Here is a 19,265-nt window from a genome sequence, read left to right on the forward strand (position 1 = left end):
GTACTACAATTATCGGCGAAAAATATATCATATTGGAAACTGTAAAAAAAAAACCTTTCTGCTCAAGCTTATGTGACGAGACATCACTGCACCAAAAGTCGTCGCAAATTTATAGATGGGTGGCGTGCTAGACTACCATTTACCAACTGTCAAATCGGCGCCCAGTCGCAGCAGCAGCAGCAGCCTAGAGTACTGCCTAGGTTTTGCCCCTTGCATGTCTATTATCTTTTTCTTCACCCTCCCAGAATCACGCGCACGCGCAGGATCTCGATCCCCACCACGCCGCATCACTAGTACTATACCTTTCTCTCCTCACCCCAGCCGGCCGCGGCGCGCATCGTTCGTTCCATAGCGCTCGCCCTCTCCTCCGAAAACCCCAAGCGCAGTTGCATCCGCCATCCATCTAAATCCATCTTCACGTGATGGAATATTCAAGGCTTTGCCGGTGCGGCGGGGACAGCCACTTGGAGGCTCTCACCGGCGACAACATCGACCTCATCGCTGCGCATCTGGACGTTACCTACACCGTCCGACTTGCCGCATGTTCCAGGGAGCTCTACGACCAGATCAGCAATGATGAAGGTAAGATGCACCATTGGGATGAACCACCTCGCCGATGCCTCCGCCTGCTTATTGGTTCGATGAACCCTGGTTCGTGGCGACAGCATCTCGTCTGCATGTTACCGTGTACGACCTGGTGCCCCTCGACCATCCTCGCCGTTCTATCACCCTGCCGTTCATGCACGACAGAAAATGGCTTGGCGCGAACGGCGACTGGATCGCCGCCGCCGATCATCGTGGGTGCCAGTGGTGCCTTGTGAACGTCTACACCGAGCGACATATCCCCCTTCCATCCCCACCTGATCCGAAGATTGGTCATGGTGTTACATATCAACCTGCTACTAAAGATTGGTTATACTATCTTTGCTGGAGTCGAGCAATTAATTTGTTGAAGATTGTAATCTGCCAAGTGCCCACAAAAGGTGGGAGGTACGCAGATTACAAGCTCATCGCCTTGTTCGACAAAAGGATTTTCTACCTTGAAGGGGGTGGCGACTGGAGAATGCTGAAGAACCCTACACCTGAACAAATTGTGCCGGCGTCCTGTGATGCCATTGAACTCGGTGGCCAAGTTTTTGCGGTGGACGAAATTAGGGGCTGGACGATCTTTGGGACACCCCAAATGGTATTTTTTCAGTCCTTATGTTGCATTGCATGATACACTGCCTTAATCAATGAAGTTATTCATGAACTACCTTGTTTATATTTTACCTTTCATAAATGACTTAATGATCACACCGCCTTTTGCTGAATATGAATGAACCGTTGCTTGCAATGAATTAGTACTAATTAGTCACCAACAAACATAGTATGCTCAGTATGTGATTGCATTCCTGAATTAGTAATTCTACGCCACTGCAGAATATGGATGTAATTAACCAGTATCTCAAAAGATAAGGTAGCACTATGAAGGCACCCTTTTTGATAACCTTTTACACCCATTGTTTCATATATAACTAATTGATTTTTGCTCCAAAAGGAGGATGAGAGACCCCCGCCATCTGCATCAGAGAGATGCATAAGGACTTTCATAAGTATATGACTTAACGATCACATCCTTTATCTGAATATGAATGAACCGTTGCTTGCAACGAATTAGTACTAATCAGTCATCAGCAAACATAGTATACTCCGTATGTGAATGCAATCCTGAATTAGTAACTCTATCCACTGCAGAATATGGATGTAATTAACAAGTATCTCAAATGTTAACGTAGCACAATGAAGGCACCCTTCTTGACTAACTTTTACACCCATTCTTTCATATAACTAGTTGATTTTTGCTCGAAATAGAGGGCGAGGTACCCCGGCCTCTGCATCGGAGAGATGCATATGGCCGTTATTTAGTACTCCATCTCATGAAACATGTTATAACTTTTTCTTACTTTTGATTTACTCCCTCCGTCCCACCAAAAGTGTCTTGAATATCTGCCTTCTCCTATTTTCCCTTAGAAAAGTAACTCAATCAAAATCCAATTATTTACTAAACAAGAATGAAATACTTGTTATGCCTAATTTACTTAGTTTAACCTGTACCTTTTTTAATTCTGTTCTTTATCCGGCTAGATTTTTCTTTGCCAAATTGCCCGAAGCTTATGCATATTTCAACCCCATCGTGGATGTTATGCCTGTCATACCTCTATTTTTTTTTCTATTAGCCTTTGTTTGGCAAGCTGCTTTAAGTTTCCCATGAAATGTTTAGTACTCTATCTACCAAATTGAATGTTGTATTCATTCCAAAAAATCAACAAAATGTGTACAAGGCGAGAACTTTTATATTTTTATATTACTAGTATGTATGCACGTCAAACCATTAAAGATTCTGTTTGATAATCAAAAGAATATTTATAGCATGCCTTTCGCAAGTTTTGAAAGAATATATAAAAAATCTAAAAAAAAATAGATGTAGAGAATGTATTATTCTACCAGAGTGTAAAATCTGAAATTGAGATACCCTATATTCGGGCCGCACAAAAATGACAGAATCTGATAGATTTTGAAGTTACAAAATGTTGGAAAATATATGTCAGATTTTGTTGTTGTTGCAAAACCTTAATTATAAGATATTTTGATATGGACATTTGAATGTTGGTAGAACACAACATTGTTGACACCCGTATTTAATCTCTGTTTTCTTTGGAACTTCAAAATGCAGCTCTCAAAATTTTCAAAAACCATGCTTCATGTAGCTCGAGCTATATTCATGGTTTTCGAAAGAAAATATTGCCAACAATGCATATATAAAATACGAAAACAAGAGTGGTCCTACAAAAAATGATGTTTCTTCCCATCAGTCGGCAAACGAAGGGAACAAATAAAAAATTAAAAATATGTGTACATCTAACACTCACTCATTTCTTATCTACCTTTTCCTTTGATGTTTCCTTGAGAGTTGAGACCGTAAGAACCTTCCATTGATCCATGTAGCAGTGCTGAATAGCGATTTCTTTGAATGGGGTTATTCCTATGCTTCAGGGGTTTCAGATATTTGGTCATTTTTTGGGGTAGACCCAAGGCTCACGTGATGGTTCTAAAATATTGTAGAGTTAGCTATGTGCACTCTTCATAGAGAATCCTGCTGTTGTGCACCGTTAGATTTAGCACTCCAAGGGTCATGATTGAAGCTCTATACTCAGTTTAAAACTGGACCAACTGGTAGATTGTCTGTACTCCTATATTGTATACAAATATCTAATCATATACACCGTTGGATCACTTAAGACAAAGGGAATTAACTACAACACAGGACTTAAACTTAAGATGATATATTTGTCAAAATTTGAATGTATCTATATGCTTTCACTGTCTAGATACATCTGAATTTGGACAAATCTCAGACACTTTCGGTGGGACAGAGGTAGTATATAACTGTGTATACACTAACTAGTGTCTAGTTTTGGCGAAGTTAAGACTAGTTTCGTGGGATGCATGCAGTATAACTGATATATTGGACACTCGATTTGAACACATGAATGACCAATGTCCTTAGCTTACATAGTTGTATTTATACTGTGAGCATGAACGATGAACAGTGCTGCTGTTTGAATATGGTTGCCAGTAACACCCTATTCGTCTCCATTTCTAATATTGCAGAAAACCCGATGTCCATGTTCGTAATCCCGCCACCGGTGGTGGATGATCAGCAGTACGCGTGGTTCCTCGCTCCAACTGCTGATGGCAAGCAATTGATGATCATCCTTACAGTAAACAACATTGGGATTGCCAATGCTGAAGTACCTCCTGACATTCCCTATGCTGCTAATGGGCTTCAGCTACGGCAGTATCCTCCTGTTGCCACCTACGTCTTTGAGCAGGATCCCATATCTCTGTTCGTTGCAGCACGTGCAGGGGACTTTCATTGGAGGCAGGTTAACAGCCTCGGCGACCACTCTCTGTTCCTCGGACTCAATTACCCGATCATTGCCAACCTGAAGAAGCGTGAATCCAAAGCTCCTGATGGCACATTGGTTCCATTCATGAGGAAAAACTGCGTCTACACAACATACAGGAAGTATCTTCATAATCAATACCCTAAAATTTTGTGCTGCAACCTCCACGAGATGAAGGTGAGACTGTGGGAGTTATCACCTTCCCAGCAGTTAGTTGGGGTAGTGTCCGACAAGCGGCTATGTGGTTTAAGCCTGCTTTAAACATTGCCCATTCGGTGTTACCTTTAAAAAAACACTGACACACTTTTTTATTATGCTTGAAGTGTTGAGAAGTAGTACACTGTTTTTAGTATGTACTAGTTTGAATCAGTTTATTTGAACACTGCCCTGCTTTTCTATTTCGTGTTGCCTTCATATTATAACCCATGCATGGCTGTTTTAGGATTGACTTTATTTCAGCACTATAATTACAATGTGTGTACGTCCTTTATAATATAGCCACCTCTTGTTGATCATAGTCATGAGAGGACCATTCCTATTTTTTCGCCGCTAAAGGGTAAAGTACATCCCTGGGGGCAGCGATTCTTGCTGCAGGCCACTAAACATGCATCAACTATGAGCAAAGAAGTTGATGTGCGACCTAGGTGACTGTGCGGACCCCACATGTTAACCAAAGAAACAAACATGTCAATACGGAACTAATGTACATACGACAACTCCTATATGATATGTGTACAATTGAGCATCTGGAGGTGTGCTGCCACCTGCTTCCTCACACGTTGGGTTTGATCTTGTGTTGCGTACACGGATCGGACTGAAATCGTCGTGTGCATAGCAAGGTTCATGTCAATAAGGCTGAGTGCCTGAGTTTGGCATCTAAGTCTAGGCAACAAATACTTTTGGGTTCCAACGGCCATCTACATGGTATTTGCTATAGGCCTACTTGCTCAGGCTGTTGAAGCCCAATAACTAGAAATGGGCTTTTCTGCTCATGCAATTTCGGCCCTTTTCTAATGAACCATAGATCCTATGATGGCAAAAAACAAAAACACGGAGATTCTGCATAAAAGTTGTTTTTATTTATTTAGAATTATCCGGTTGCAATTTTTGAAACTGCTCATGGCCAATATGAAAATCCTTGATCGCTCCATACCCACACGGATCACGGTATTTTTAAAAAATTCATAAAGTGGATTTGAAATTTAAAACATATCCTAATAATTCCATGATTTATTCTATTAACTTGCAAGATCTTGGAGCGAAAGAGCTTGTATTAGTCTGCAAAAATAATACAGAAAAACCTGTCATTAACAAGAAATGAAGGTTTATCGTCCAAAGAGGATGCCATGTGGGACCCATGAGCCAGCAGCGTCCTCAACATTTCAAAGGCGGTAGGAGATCCAAAAAAAAAGGCAAGTATCTCGAAAATAGGGGTCAAAAATAAATCATAGAAATGAATCATTTATAGTTCAGAGTGGCTGACATGTGGGACAGATCTGCCAGCAGCATCCTCATCATTTCAAAGTCGGCAGAGGATCAAAAGAAAAAAAAGGCAAATAGCCAGAAATTAGGGGTCGAAAGTAAATCCAACAAAGGAAACTTTTATTATTCATAGAAGCAGACATGTGGGACCGACCTGCCAGCATCGTCCTCATCGTTTTAAAGGCCGCAGGGGATCAAAAGAAAAAGGCAAATAGCCAGAAATTAGGGGTAAAAAATAAATCCAACAAAGGAAAGGTTTATTGTTCATAGAGGCTGACCTGTGGGACCCATGAGCCAGCAGCCTACTCAATTTCAAAGGCGGCATAGGATCGAAAGAAAAAGGCAAGTGACCAAAAATCAGGGGGGAAAAATCCAAGAAAAGAAACTTTATTGTACATAGAAGATGACATGCGGGTCCCATGAGCCAGCACCTCACTCCACGTTTCAGAGGCGGCATGAGATTGAAAGAAAAAGGCAAGTCACCAAATATCAGGAGCCAAAAATAATCCAAGAAAAGAAACTTTTAATGTACATAGAGGATGACATGCGGGTCCCATTAGGAAGCAGCATCCTCAACGTTTCCAAGGCGGCATGGGATCAAAAGAAAAAGGAAATAGCCAAAAAGCAGAGGGTGAAAAAATCGAAGAAAAGAAACTTTTATTGTTCATAGTGGATGACATGTGGGACCCATGAGGCAGCAGCATCCTCAACGTTTCCAAGGCAGCAGGGGATCGAAAGAAAAAAGGAAATAGCCAAAAATCAGAGGGTGAAAATAATCCAAGAAAAGAAACTTTTATTTTACATTGAGGATGACATGTGGGTCCTATTTTGCAGCAGCGGTCTCAACGTTTCAAATGCGGCTTGAGAGTTGAGATCAAAAGAAAAAGAAAGTAGCCACGAAAAGAAAGTTGATTGTACATAGAGGATGACATGCGGGTCCCATTTTGCGGCAGCTTACTCGACGTTTCCAAGGCGGCAGGGGATCAAAAGAAAAAGGAAATAGCAAAAAATCAGAGGGTGAAAAAAACCCAAGAAAATGAACTTTTATAGTACATAGAGGATGACATGCGGGTCCCATGAACCTGCAGGTTCCTCAACGTTTCAAACATGGCATGAGATCGAAAGAAAAAGACAAGTGACCAAATATCAGGGGCCAAAAATAATAATCCAAGAAAAGTAATTTTTATTGTACATAGAGGATGACATGCGGGTCCCATTTTGCAGCAGCGGTCTGAACGTTTCAAAGACGGCATGAGATCAAAAGAAAAATGCAAGTGACCAAATATCAGGAGCCAAAAATAATCCAAGAAAAAAAATTATTGTACATAGAGGATGACATGCGGGTCCCATTTTGCAGCAGCTGTCCCAACGTTTCAAATGCGGCTTGAGATCAAAAGAAAAAGAAAGTAGCCAAAAATTAGGGGGTAAAAAAAACTCCAAGAAAGGAAAGCTTTATCGTTCATACAGGCTGACATGTGGGACCTATGAGGCAGCAGAGTCCTCAACTTTCAAAGGCGGCAGGGGATCAAAAGAAATAGGAAATAGCCAAAAATCAGAGGGTGAAAAAAACCCAAGAAAATGAACTTTTGTAGTACATAGAGGATGACATGCGGGTCCCATGAGCCAGCAGGTTCCTCAACGTTTCAAACGTGGCATGAGATCGAAAGAAATAGGCAAGTGACCAAATATCAGGATCCAAAAATAATTCAAGAAAAGAAACTTGATTGTACATAGAGAATGACATGCGGGTCCCATTTAAGGAGCAGCGGTATCACCGTTTGAGAGGCGGCAGGGGATCGAAAGAAAAAGGCAAGTGACCAAATATGAGGTGCCAAAAAAATCCAAGAAAAGAAAGTTTTATTGTACATAGAGGATGACATGCGGGTCCCATGAGCCTGCAGGTTCCTCAACGTTCCAAACGTGGCATGAGATCGCAAGAAAAAGGCAAGTGACCAAATATCAGGAGCCATGTGAGAAACTTTTAATGTTCATAGAGGATGACATGTGGCACCGACCTGCCAACAGCGTCCTCATCGTTTCAGAGGGGGCAGGAGATCAAAAGAAAAAGGCAAATAGCCAGAAATTAGGGGTCAAAAATAACTCCAAGAAAGAAAACTTTTATTGTTCGTAGAGGATGACATGCGGGACCCATGAGCCAGCAGCTTACTCAACGCTTCAAAGGCGGCATGAGATCGAAAGAAAAAGGCAAGTGACAAAATATCAGGAGCCAAAGATAATCCAAGAAAAGAAACTTTATTGTACATAGAGGATGACATGCGGGTCCCATTTAGCAGCAGCGGTCTTAACGTTTCAAATGCGTCTTGAGATAAAAAAGAAAGTTGATTGTACATAGAGGATGACATGCGGGTCCCATGAGTCAGCAGCTTACCCAACGTTTCCAAGGCGGCAGGGGATCAAAAGAAAAAGGAAATAGCCAAAAATCAGAGGGTGAAAAAAACAAAGAAAATAAACTTTTATAGCACATAGAGGATGACATGCGGGTCCCATGAGCCAGCAGGTTCCTCAACGTTTCAACGTGGCATGAGATCGAAACAAAAAGGCAAGTGACCAAATATCAGGAGCCAAAAATAATTCAAGAAAAGAAACTTGATTGTACATAGAGGATGACATGCGGGTCCCATGAGTCAGCTGCTTACTCAACGTTTCCAAGGTGGCAGGGGATCAAAAGAAAAAGGAAATAGCCAAAAATCAGAGGGTGAAAAAAAATCTAAGAAAATAAATTTTATAGCACATAGAGGATGACATGCGGGTCCCATGAGCCAGCAGGTTCCTCAACGTTTCAAACGTGGCATGAGATCGAAAGAAAAAGGCAAGTGACCAAATATCAGGAGCCAAAAATAATTCAAGAAAAGAAACTTGATTGTACATAGAGGATGACATGCGAGTCCCATTTAGCAGCAGCGGTATCACCGTTTGAGAGGCTGCACGGGATCGAAAGAAAAAGGCAAGTGACCAAATATCAGGAGCCAAAAATAATTCAAGAAAAGAAAGTTTTATAGTACATAGAGGATGACATGCGGGTCCCATTTTGCAGCAGCGGTCTCAACGTTTCCAAGGCGGCACATGACCAAAAGAAAAATGAAGTAGCCAGAAATCAGGGGGTGAAAAAAAATCCAAGAAGAAAGATTTCAATTAGGCTGCATCTGGACATCTGGGCCTTCGAACTATCCTGCTTGGCCTTTTGACTCGTACAATTTCAGCCCACTCCAAAACAGGAAAGTTCAGAATTTTCTAAACAAAACAGGAAAGTCCTATGCTTCGCAAAAACAAAAAAACAAGGAGATTCAACATATAAGTTTGTTTATGTAAAAATAAAGATTTAATTTATCCGTTTGAAATAGCTCAGAGCGCAATACACTGTTTATTGTTTGCAAAATAATCAAGATATCACATGTTTGTTGTACGGGGAGGCTGACATCGGGGACCCATGAGCCAGCAGCGTCGTCAACGTTTTAAAGGTGGCAGGGGATGGAAAGAAAAAAAATAAACCAAAAAATCTGTTGGTAAAAAATCCAAGTAAAGAAACATTTTCGTTCTAAGAGGATGACATGCGGGACCCATGAGGCAGCAGCATCCTCAGCGTTTATTGTTCATAGAGGCTCACATGTGGGACCCGTGAGCCAGCAGCGTCCTCAACGTTTTAAAGGCTGCAGGAGATCGAAAGAAAAAATAAGCCAAAAATCGTTTGGTAAACAAAATCCAAGAAAAGAAACATTTACCGTTCTGAGAGGATGACATGCGGGACCCATGAGGCAGCAGCATCCTCAGCGATTTCAAGGCGGCAGGGGATCAAAAGAAAAAAAGGAAATATCCAGAAATTGATTAGGGGTTCAAAATAGGGATTTCTATTTTTGTGCCCCTGGTTCGTTAGTTGTACTCAGTTTTCCCCAGCCCCTTAGTTTTTCCTCAGTTTTCCCCTCCCTCTAGTTTGAAACCCGTCGCAGACGCTCAGACGGGAGGGTTGCCGTCTGGTCAGAGGCCTTCACCATTACCGGTGACGGCTAGGGAGCCGCGTTGGTGTTGAATTGACCGTTTCTTTCGAACTGTGTTGACTGTTGACTGGAGGAGCTCACCCAAAGCTTTCCACTCCGCCCGATACTGGAGGAGCTCACACACCGCCCCTCCGCCGCCACGCCGTCCTGCCCTCCTACCTTATGGCGTCGTCCGCCGCCGAGCCGCCCCCGCCCCCACCACCACCACCGGGAGGCGGAGATCCACCAGATCTAGATCTACCCCTTTCGCGGAGTTTGTATGTCCATCTGGTGTGCCAAATGTTCGCGTCAGCCGCGGAGAAGATTGGGAATCGGAGGGATCTAACGCATGGATTCCATCTGGGTAAGCATCGTCTGCCTATGTGAATTAACAGTAGGCAGTTTTTGAGCGCCAATCGTTGTTGCTCAACTAACTGCGTTGCTTTTCGAATAGGATTGATCCAGCGCTGGCTTTTCGGCTGGTGGTTAGGCTGGATTCTAGCTTTACGCGTGATTCTAAACGCTATAAGAATGGGTTTTTCTTCCCTGCGGTGGTTGCAACCACCATCTCGTTGAGGAATTTGAAAGCTAACATCTGCGCTCAGTACAGCTGGAGCTCTGACGACGCAGTTCATTTCGAATATTTGCACAACAAGGAGGGAAGATTTGTTCCACTAATTTCCGACGACGATCTGGGAATTCTTTTTGCTTTGAATGCTTCTTGCCGGTTCGGTAAAATTCGTATCCATGTGGACAGGGGCCGGGCATCATCTCTCTCTGGTGCTGGGGCATCATCAGGTGGTCGGGCATCATGTCTCTCTACTGCTGCTGCCTCTTCTAACAAGCAGGGGCGCGCGGCGCTCCTTGTAGGTCCACAGCAGCACCATCTCGTCCCCAAGTGCTAGTGGTAGCCAGATCGTTCGTACGGTCGATGTGGAGGACGATGCACATTGAGGATCGCCTCCTCAAGATGATGAGGATGAGTTGATGTTTCCTGAATTGGTAGATCGATGCGGTAAGGCAGTGCAATGGAGGATCAATACATGGAAGATATTGCTTTTGGTGCCAGATTTGATGACACTGATGATGAAGAGAAGAATGAGAATGATGACAGCCTCGTTTTAGCCGATTACGAAGGTGAAGACTTGCCAACAATTGAGTGGAACAGGGAGGATCCCCAGCTTGTAGAAGGCACCGTGTTTCAAACGATGATGGACTGCCGTAATGCAATTACTACATATCACATTCTCACTAAGAATAATTTTGAGGTTGTTAAAAGTGAGCCAGGTAGGTTCACAATTAAATGCCCATCCCCAAGGTGTAGGTTTAGGCTGCATGCATCCACAATGCGCAGAAGCAGCTTGGTTCAGGTACTACGCCAACCAGTTGTGTATTTAGATCACGGTGTAAAATTTGTTATCTATTACTGACATCCCTTATCATTATGTTTCAGATAAAGAAGAATAAGGAGATCCATAGGTGTCCACCTCTAGGGGAGAGCCAGAGCTGAAAACAAAGCTAGCGAAGACTAGGTGGTTAGCAGATATAATCCTAGATTGGCTGAGAGAAGATCCTTCACTTGGTCCAACAAAGACTCGTAAAAAAGGTGGTTGAGAAGTATAAAATGGAAGTACCTTACATGAGGATGTTCTATGCAAAGGAAATGGCTCTTGACAAGATCAATGGTCCATGGAATGAAAGCTTTCAGTTGCTTTACACTTTCAAAGCTGAAGTGGAGATGGCTAGTCCAGCAAGATGTTGTAGCGATAGACAAGCATACAGTTCCCTACAAATTGAAAAGCGGGAAGGTAATGCACAAGGAATGTTTCAGAAGGGCTTTTGTTTGTTTCAAAGCTTCTTTGGAAAGGCTTTTTGGACGGTTGCGGTGCCTTATTTGGCCGTGGATGCATCAGCTCTTCATGGCAGGTTTAAAGGACAGCTAGTTGCTGCTACTGCAGTTGATGGACATAATTGGATGTTCCCTGTTGCTTATGGGGTTTTGGAGGTTGAGTCACAGGAAAGTTGGACTTGGTTTCTGCAGAATTTGCGCGATCTTATAGGTCATCCACCAGGACTTGTTATCCACACAGACGCTTGCGAAGGTTTGGAGACTGCGGTAGAAGCAGTATTCCCTGGAGTGGAGCATAGGGAATGTATGCGACACTTGGTACAGAATTTTACAAAGAAATTCAAGGGTAAAGTTTTTACTGACAACCTATGGCCAGCTTCATACACATGCAGCTCTAGGAAGCATCTGTTTCATTTGGATGTGTTGTATAAACAAAAACCTGGGGTGAAGGAGTACTTGGATGAACATCATGGTAGGGTGTGGTCAAGAAGCCAATTCAATGAAATTTGCAAGGTAGACTATGTAACAAGTAACCTTGCGGAGAGTTTCAATTCAAAGGTCAAGTCATTGAAAGGGCTTATGCTGTGGCAAATATTTGATAAGATTAGGCAGATGATCATGATAAAGATCGATCTGCGTCAAAGAATTGCATCCACAAATTATGTTGGCCATCTCATGCTCCCATCTTTGATTAAGTCTTTGCATGAGAGGGCAAAACAATTGAGGATGCAATGCGTCATAAAAGGAATGGAGGCTGAGGTAACCTACACTGACAAAGAAAACAGGCAGTGGAGGTATCCAGTGAGTTTGGTTGATAGGACATGCCATTGTAGGGGATGGCAGATCCGTGGGATACCCTGCATACACGCATTGTTTTTCATGAGTGTTATAGGGGGTGAAGATGGTGAAGTTGATCAAGATGTGTCGAGTATTTCTCTGTTGCCAAATTTAGGGCTGCATATGCTATGAATGTTCCTACCTTGTTGGGAAAAGACCAATGGATGAAAGTCGATCCAGGCTTCAAACCGTACTCTCCAAAGATTGACTAGACCGGCAGGTAGGCCGAGGAAGAATAGGATCAGAGCTAGTGCAGAGGGTGGTGCACCGATTCGAAAACGTAAGTGCAAACGTTGTGGAATCCCTGGACACATTGCTAGGCTTTGTAAAAATGGAGTTGACCCAGCTTTTGGAATGGAAGATCAGGCGGGAGCAGAAAATGCAGAGGAGAATGAAGCAGCAATTCAACTTGAGATTGAAGCAGCAGTTCAACATGAGGTGATTGAAGCAGCAAATGCAGAGGAGATTGAAGCAGCAAATGCAGAGGAGATTGAAGCAGCAGTTCAACATGAGGAGATTGAAGCAGCAAATGCAGAGGAGATTGAAGTAGCAGTTCAACATGAGGAGATTGAAGCAGCAAATGCAGAGGAGATTGAAGCAGCAATTGAACATGAGGAGATTGAACCGATGGATCGAGAGCAGAGGGAACAGATGGATGTAGAATGGCTTCAACCGATGAGTCTAGAGGAGAGGGAACAGTATAGTCGAGAATGCCTCGAAAGTAGTATGGCCATGATAGAAGCTAACTTCGAAGAGTACATGGCAGAAGAAAAAGCACAAGCTTTGCAGAAGAAGAAGAACAAGAAAGAGGGCAAAAGGAAGGTAGACACCGGTAATATCCCTGGTAGGGTTACCCGGAGTAAGGTGGTGGCCCCGGCGAGTCACAGCAGGAGCAAGAGAAAGATTTTATTCTGAACAACTAATTTGAATTTGTATGAACAATTTGTATTGTGGTTCCCTTTGTATTGGGGATCCCTTTGTGTTGAACAATTTGTATTGGGGATGCCTTTGTGTTGAACAATTTGAATTTTTATGAACAATTTGTATTGTGGTTCCCTTTGTATTGGGGATCCCTTTGTGTTGAACAATTTGAATTTGTATGAACAATTTGTATGCCACATTTAAGCCACATTTATCATTTTAGGGTTTTAATTCAAAACATGGTGGAACCTTCCCATGGAGCCTTGTTATGTTACCTACAACCTAGAGAAATAATAATGGAAAAGGAAATATAGAGATATGAAGTTTTTATGCCAAAAGCTTCAAAACCACTTCCTAGTCCATGAGCTACTAGATACGAAGATGCAGGGCTTTCTGCTCAATACACCTCCCAAATACCCACTATGCTTACAAACTTTGTCCAAATGAGTCCAAATTCGTCACACTTGTGTATCTTTGAGTTGCAAACAATATCTAGTCGGCCAAAATGTAATATATTGTTCAAATAACACAATTTTACAATTTTTATGCCAAAAGCTTCAATTTCCGTTAGTCCGTTTATTATTTGGGTGCCCCTGTTTTACTTAGTGTTACTCAGTTTTCCCCCTCCGGGCCCACTTGTTTTACTCAGTCATACTCAGTTTTGCCCTTCCGATAAACATTTCCTCACTTTTCCCCCTCTTAGTTCTACTCAGTTTTCCTAACTTGTACTCACTGGCTGATCTCTGATTGGTCGAGATGTATGTCACACGGATCTTGGTTAGTTGAAAGCTCAACGAACGCTTGCACCGTTCGATCATTTATGATCGGACGGCCTGTATCTCTCTCTCTACCACGATGGACGCATACGGAGACAAGAGCAGAGCACATACCTACCAACCCTGGCAGTCGCATATTCCAGTCGCATCCTCCTCTCTCGTATTTCCTCTCTTACTACGGCGGTCGCGCGGCGCGCGGATCTAACCGCAGGCGGCGGCGCTGGATCTAACCGTGCAGGCGGCGGCGCAGGCGGCGGCGCGCGGATCTAACCGTGCGTGTGGCGGCGTGCGGCGGCGCGGATCTAACCGTGCGTGCGGGCGGCGTGCGGCGGCGCTGGATCTAACCGTGCGCGGCGCGGCGCGGCGTGGCGCGGATCTAACCGTGCGTGCGTCGTGGATCTAAGAGTGCCGGTGAGGATCTAACCGTCGTAAATAGTTGAAATGTCTCTCTCTGTCTCTCTGTCTCTAACCGGTGAGGATTCTATTCTCAGATCTGTTGAATGATGAAGAACACCAAGACGGCGGCCGTGCCGACAGTGGTCATCGATGCCACGAACATTGAAGCCATCGCCTACAACATCGCTTCAACGGCGCAGACCCAGCCTTCAATGTCGGAGCCTGTTGATGTCTCACTTCCGGTGCCGAGAGTGCGAATCAATGCCAAGACGATTGAAGCCATCGTCTACAACCGCGCTGCAAAGCCACCGATCCAGCCCTCCGCAGATCCGTCACTGATGAAGTACACCAAGACAGCGGCGGTTCCGACATTGGTCATCGATGCCACGAACATTGAAGCCATCGCCGATAACATCGCTTCAACGTTTGATGGCGCAGATGACCGTGTTCGACGCCGCAAATTGGGATAAATTATGATAAATTTGTATTTTTCAATTTCCAAATGGGATAAAATTGTTCGAACTACTACCTCCGTCTCAAAAAAAGCTTCTCCACGTTCTTGATGTGTCCATGTACATCCGTATGTATGATTTGAATTCTATCCCAACTTGATTGGGAAGATATTGATATGTATTTGATCCGGAGGCTGGTATATGCTTTCACTTTTGGGATCCCTTCACTTTTATAAAATGTTCATGCATTCTAAAATTATCGTGCGCATTACTTAGCACAAGTAGGAAATTGTACACCAAAATACAGTGCTTAGAGCCACAACAAAATACAGTGGTTAGAGCCATCTACTGAATAACAATTCTATACTAAATCGTCTACCGTAACCACATAATCGCTAGGACAGGGATGACACCTAATAAAACTGCACGAGATGAATCTACTTTTCTCCTCTCCCATCACTTTAAGTTCATGTTCTAGATTTTCTACCACTTGATCAAATACGGCAAGATCTGTCTCAACTCTCAACTTCTCCTTGCGAATAAGCTCTGAATTCTTCTTTTCTTCCTCCACAATACGCTTCAGCTCGAATATCATCAGGTTTTTACGGGCCAATTCATCACCTAAATTGGCCACCTTCTCCTCCAAATCCATCCTCTGGCTACACCACTGGGTTGATTCATCTTGGTATGCAATGTACCATGGATCATCGGCTTGCCTGGCTAACTGTAACAATAATGGAAAAAAGAACAACTGAAATCACCCCAACAGGCCATGGCGGAACTTCAAATTCAACGGTAGTACAGAGAGCTGAAGCTAGATACCTGCACTTCCGACGAGGTAGGAGAAGTAGAACGTGGCCACGACATGATCGAATCCCCACCCTCGCCGGTGTACCCGCTACGACCAGACATTGAGGACTATTTCGTACCTGCAAACTCCAATAAATTACGGGAACCGAATCGATTAGGGGGCGGGGGAGGCAGAAGCGGAGGTCTTACCAAGCTATACCAATTGGTGCGCGGAACAAATCCCGGTCGTCGTGGGCGGCGGATCTGCTTGCGGCGGACTTTCCTGCGGTGGGTACAATGCGTGCGGACGAAACAAGTGCTGGAGCCGTGGTTGACGTGCAGCGCCGCAGCTTCGTCCGACGCCGGGGGATAGAGCCGGCGGCGCGACGAGGCGCCGGCGATGGCTGCTCCGTCCGACGGTGGGGAACGAGCTGCCAGCGGTTCTCCGGTCTAGCTTAAGAATAATTAATTAGCGAACTTGTTGCTTCTCTCTATGATATTCTCTAAAGACATATATCAGAGCGGCAATATGTGAGTTTTCCTGAAAAATAGACGACCCACTGGTCATTGGCTGCGCAGGCCCCACAGAGCGGCAATATATGATTTTTTCTCTCTAAATAAGTAGACGATCCCACTGGTCATTGGCTGCGGCAGCCACACAGAGCGACAATATGTGTCTTTTCCTGAAAAATAGACGACCCCACTGGTCATTGGCTGCGGAGGCCCCACAGAGCGGCAATATATGATTTTCTCTAAACAAATAGACGACCCCACTGGTCATTGGCTGCGGCAGCCCCACAGAGCGGCAATATATGTCTTTTCCTGAAAAATAGACGACCCCACTAGTCATTGGCTGCGGAGGCCCCACAGAGCGGCAATATATGAGTTTCTCTAAATAAATAGACGACCCCACTGGTCATTGGCTGCGGCAGCCCCACAGAGCGGCAATATATGTCTTTTCCTGAAAAATAGACGACCCCACTGGTCATTGGCTGCGGCAGCCCTATAGAGCGGCCCCATTTGTCATTGGCAGCACCGCGTATAAAATCATGAAATAAAACGGCCCACACGTCAGCGATAGATGGATGGCTGCTCCGACGTGTCTCCTGACCCTACCCATCAGCACGAGACGATCAGGGAGGAGCTGCCCCTGTGCGACCCCACCCGGTCAGACTAACGGTCAAGGCCTCTGACCTGACGGCTACCGGCCGTTCCAGCACTTGTGCGTGTTTCAAACTAGAGGAGGGGAAAACTGAGGAAAAACTAAGGGACTGGGGAAAACTGAGTACAACTAACGAACCAGGGGCACGAAAATAGAAATCCCTTCAAAATAAATCCATCAAAGGAAACTTTTATTATTCATAGAGGATGACATGTGGGACCGACCTGCCAACAGCGTCCTCATCGTTTCAGAGGGGGCAGGAGATCAAAAGAAAAAGGCAAATAGCCAGAAATTAGGGGTCAAAAATAACTCCAAGAAAGAAAACTTTTATTGTCGTAGAGGATGACATGCGGGACCCATGAGCCAGCAGCTTAGTCAACGTTTTAAAGGCGGCATGAGATCGAAAGAAAAAGGCAAGTGCCAAAATATCAGGAGCCAAAGATAATCCAAGAAAAAACTTTATTGTATATAGAGGATGACATGCGGGTCCCATTTAGCAGCAGCGGTCTCAACGTTTTAAATGCGGCTTGAGATCAAAAAAAAAGAAAGTTGATTGTACATAGAGGATGACATGCAGGTCCCATGAGTCAGCAGCTTACTCAACGTTTCCAAGGCGGCAGGGGATCAAAAGAAAAAAATCCAAGAAAAAAACATTTATAGTACATACAGGATGACATGCGGGTCCCATTTTGCAGCAGCGGTCTCAATGTTTCAAATGCGACTTGAGATCAAAAGAAAAAGAAAGTAGCCAGAAATTAGGCGGTCAAAAAAAATCCAAGAAAAGAAAGTTGATGGACATAGAGGATGACATGCGGGTCCCATGAGCCAGCAGGTTCCTCAACGTTTCAAACGTGGCATGAGATCGAAAGAAAAAGGCAAGTGACCAAATATCAGGATCCAAAAATAATTCAAGAAAAGAAACTTGATTGTACATAGAGGCTGACATGTGGGACCTATGAGCCAGCAGAGTCCTCAACGTTTCAAAGGCGGCAGGGGATCAAAAGAAAAAGGAAATAGCCAAAATCAGAGGGTGAAAAAACCCCAAGAAAATGAACTTTTATAGTACATAGAGGATGACATGCGGGTCCCATGAGCCTGCAGGTTCCTCAACGTTTCAAACGTGGCATGATATCGAAAGAAAAAGGCAAGTGACCAAATATCAGGATCCAAAAATAATTCAAGAAAAGAAACTTGATTGTACATAGAGGATGACATGCGGGTCCCATGAGTCAGCAGCTTACTCAACGTTTCCAAGGCGTCACGGGATCAAAAGAAAAAGGAAATAGCCAAAAATCAGAGGGTGAAAAAAAATCCAAGAAAATAAACTTTTATAGCACATAGAGGATGACATGTGGGTCCCATGAGCCAGCAGCGTTTCAAACGTGGCATGAGATCGAAAGAAAAAGGCAAGTGACCTAATATCAGGATCCAAAAATAATTCAAGAAAAGAAACTTGATTGTACATAGAGGCTGACATGTGGGACCTATGAGCCAGCAGAGTCCTCAACTTTTCAAAGGCGGCAGGGGATCAAAAGAAAAAGGAAATAGCCAAAAATCAGAGGGTGAAAAAAAATAAAGAAAATAAACTTTTATAGCACATAGAGGATGACATGCGGGTCCCATGAGCCAGCAGGTTCCTCAACGTTTCAAACATGGCATGCGATCGAAAGAAAAAGGCAAGTGACCAAATATGAGGAGCCAAAAATAATTCAAGAAAAGAAAGTTTTATAGTACATAGAGGATGACATGCGGGTCCCATTTAGCAGCAGCGGTATCACCGTTTGAGAGGCTGCACGGGATCGAAAGAAAAAGGCTAGTGACCAAATATGAGGAGCCAAAAATAATTCAAGAAAAGAAAGTTTTATAGTACATAGAGGATGACATGCGGGTCCCATTTAGCAGCAGCGGTATCACCGTTTGAGAGGCGGGACGGGATCGAAAGAAAAAGGCAAGTGACCAAATATGAGGTGCCAAAAATAATTCAAGAAAAGAAAGTTTTACAGTACATAGAGGATGACATGCGGGTCCCATTTAGCAGCAGCGGTATCACCGTTTGAGAGGCGGCAGGGGATCGAAAGAAAAAGGCAAGTGACCAAATATGAGGTGCCAAAAAAACTGCAAGAAAAGAAAGTTGATTGCACACAGAGGATGACATGCGGGTCCCATTTAGCAGCAGCGGTCTCAATGTTTCCAAAGGCGGCAAGGGATCAAAAGAAAAAGGAAGTAGCCAGAAATCAGGGGGTCAAAAAAAAATCCAAGAATAGAAAGAATTTTGGTTCATAGAGGATGACATGCGGGACCCATGATCCTGCATCGTAAACGGCTCGATCGGAGAGCATTGAACGAGATGGCGCGATTGAGAAAAAAAACAATGCCAGAGAGGCTGCCATCTGGGCCCTACATCCCTCGGCTGTGCGGATTTGCGTTGAATCTGCCGGCGAACCCGAGATTTCGAGATGCACCACGTCCCGGGCCACCATACGCCACGTTTTGGCCGTTTTTGTCGGGCTAGGTGGCCTCAAAAACGAGAAAAAAACGTTTTGACATGCACAACGGAGAGACCAAAAATCGTCGGCCATGGTACACCAGCAACCACGGCGCGACTTCAACTTCGTCGGCCATGGCAACTTTTCTTGTAGTGGATGCATCCTGGATAGCG

This window comes from Lolium perenne, chromosome 4 (assembly GCF_019359855.2).
Source record: "Lolium perenne isolate Kyuss_39 chromosome 4, Kyuss_2.0, whole genome shotgun sequence".
Classification (NCBI taxonomy): domain Eukaryota; kingdom Viridiplantae; phylum Streptophyta; class Magnoliopsida; order Poales; family Poaceae; genus Lolium; species Lolium perenne.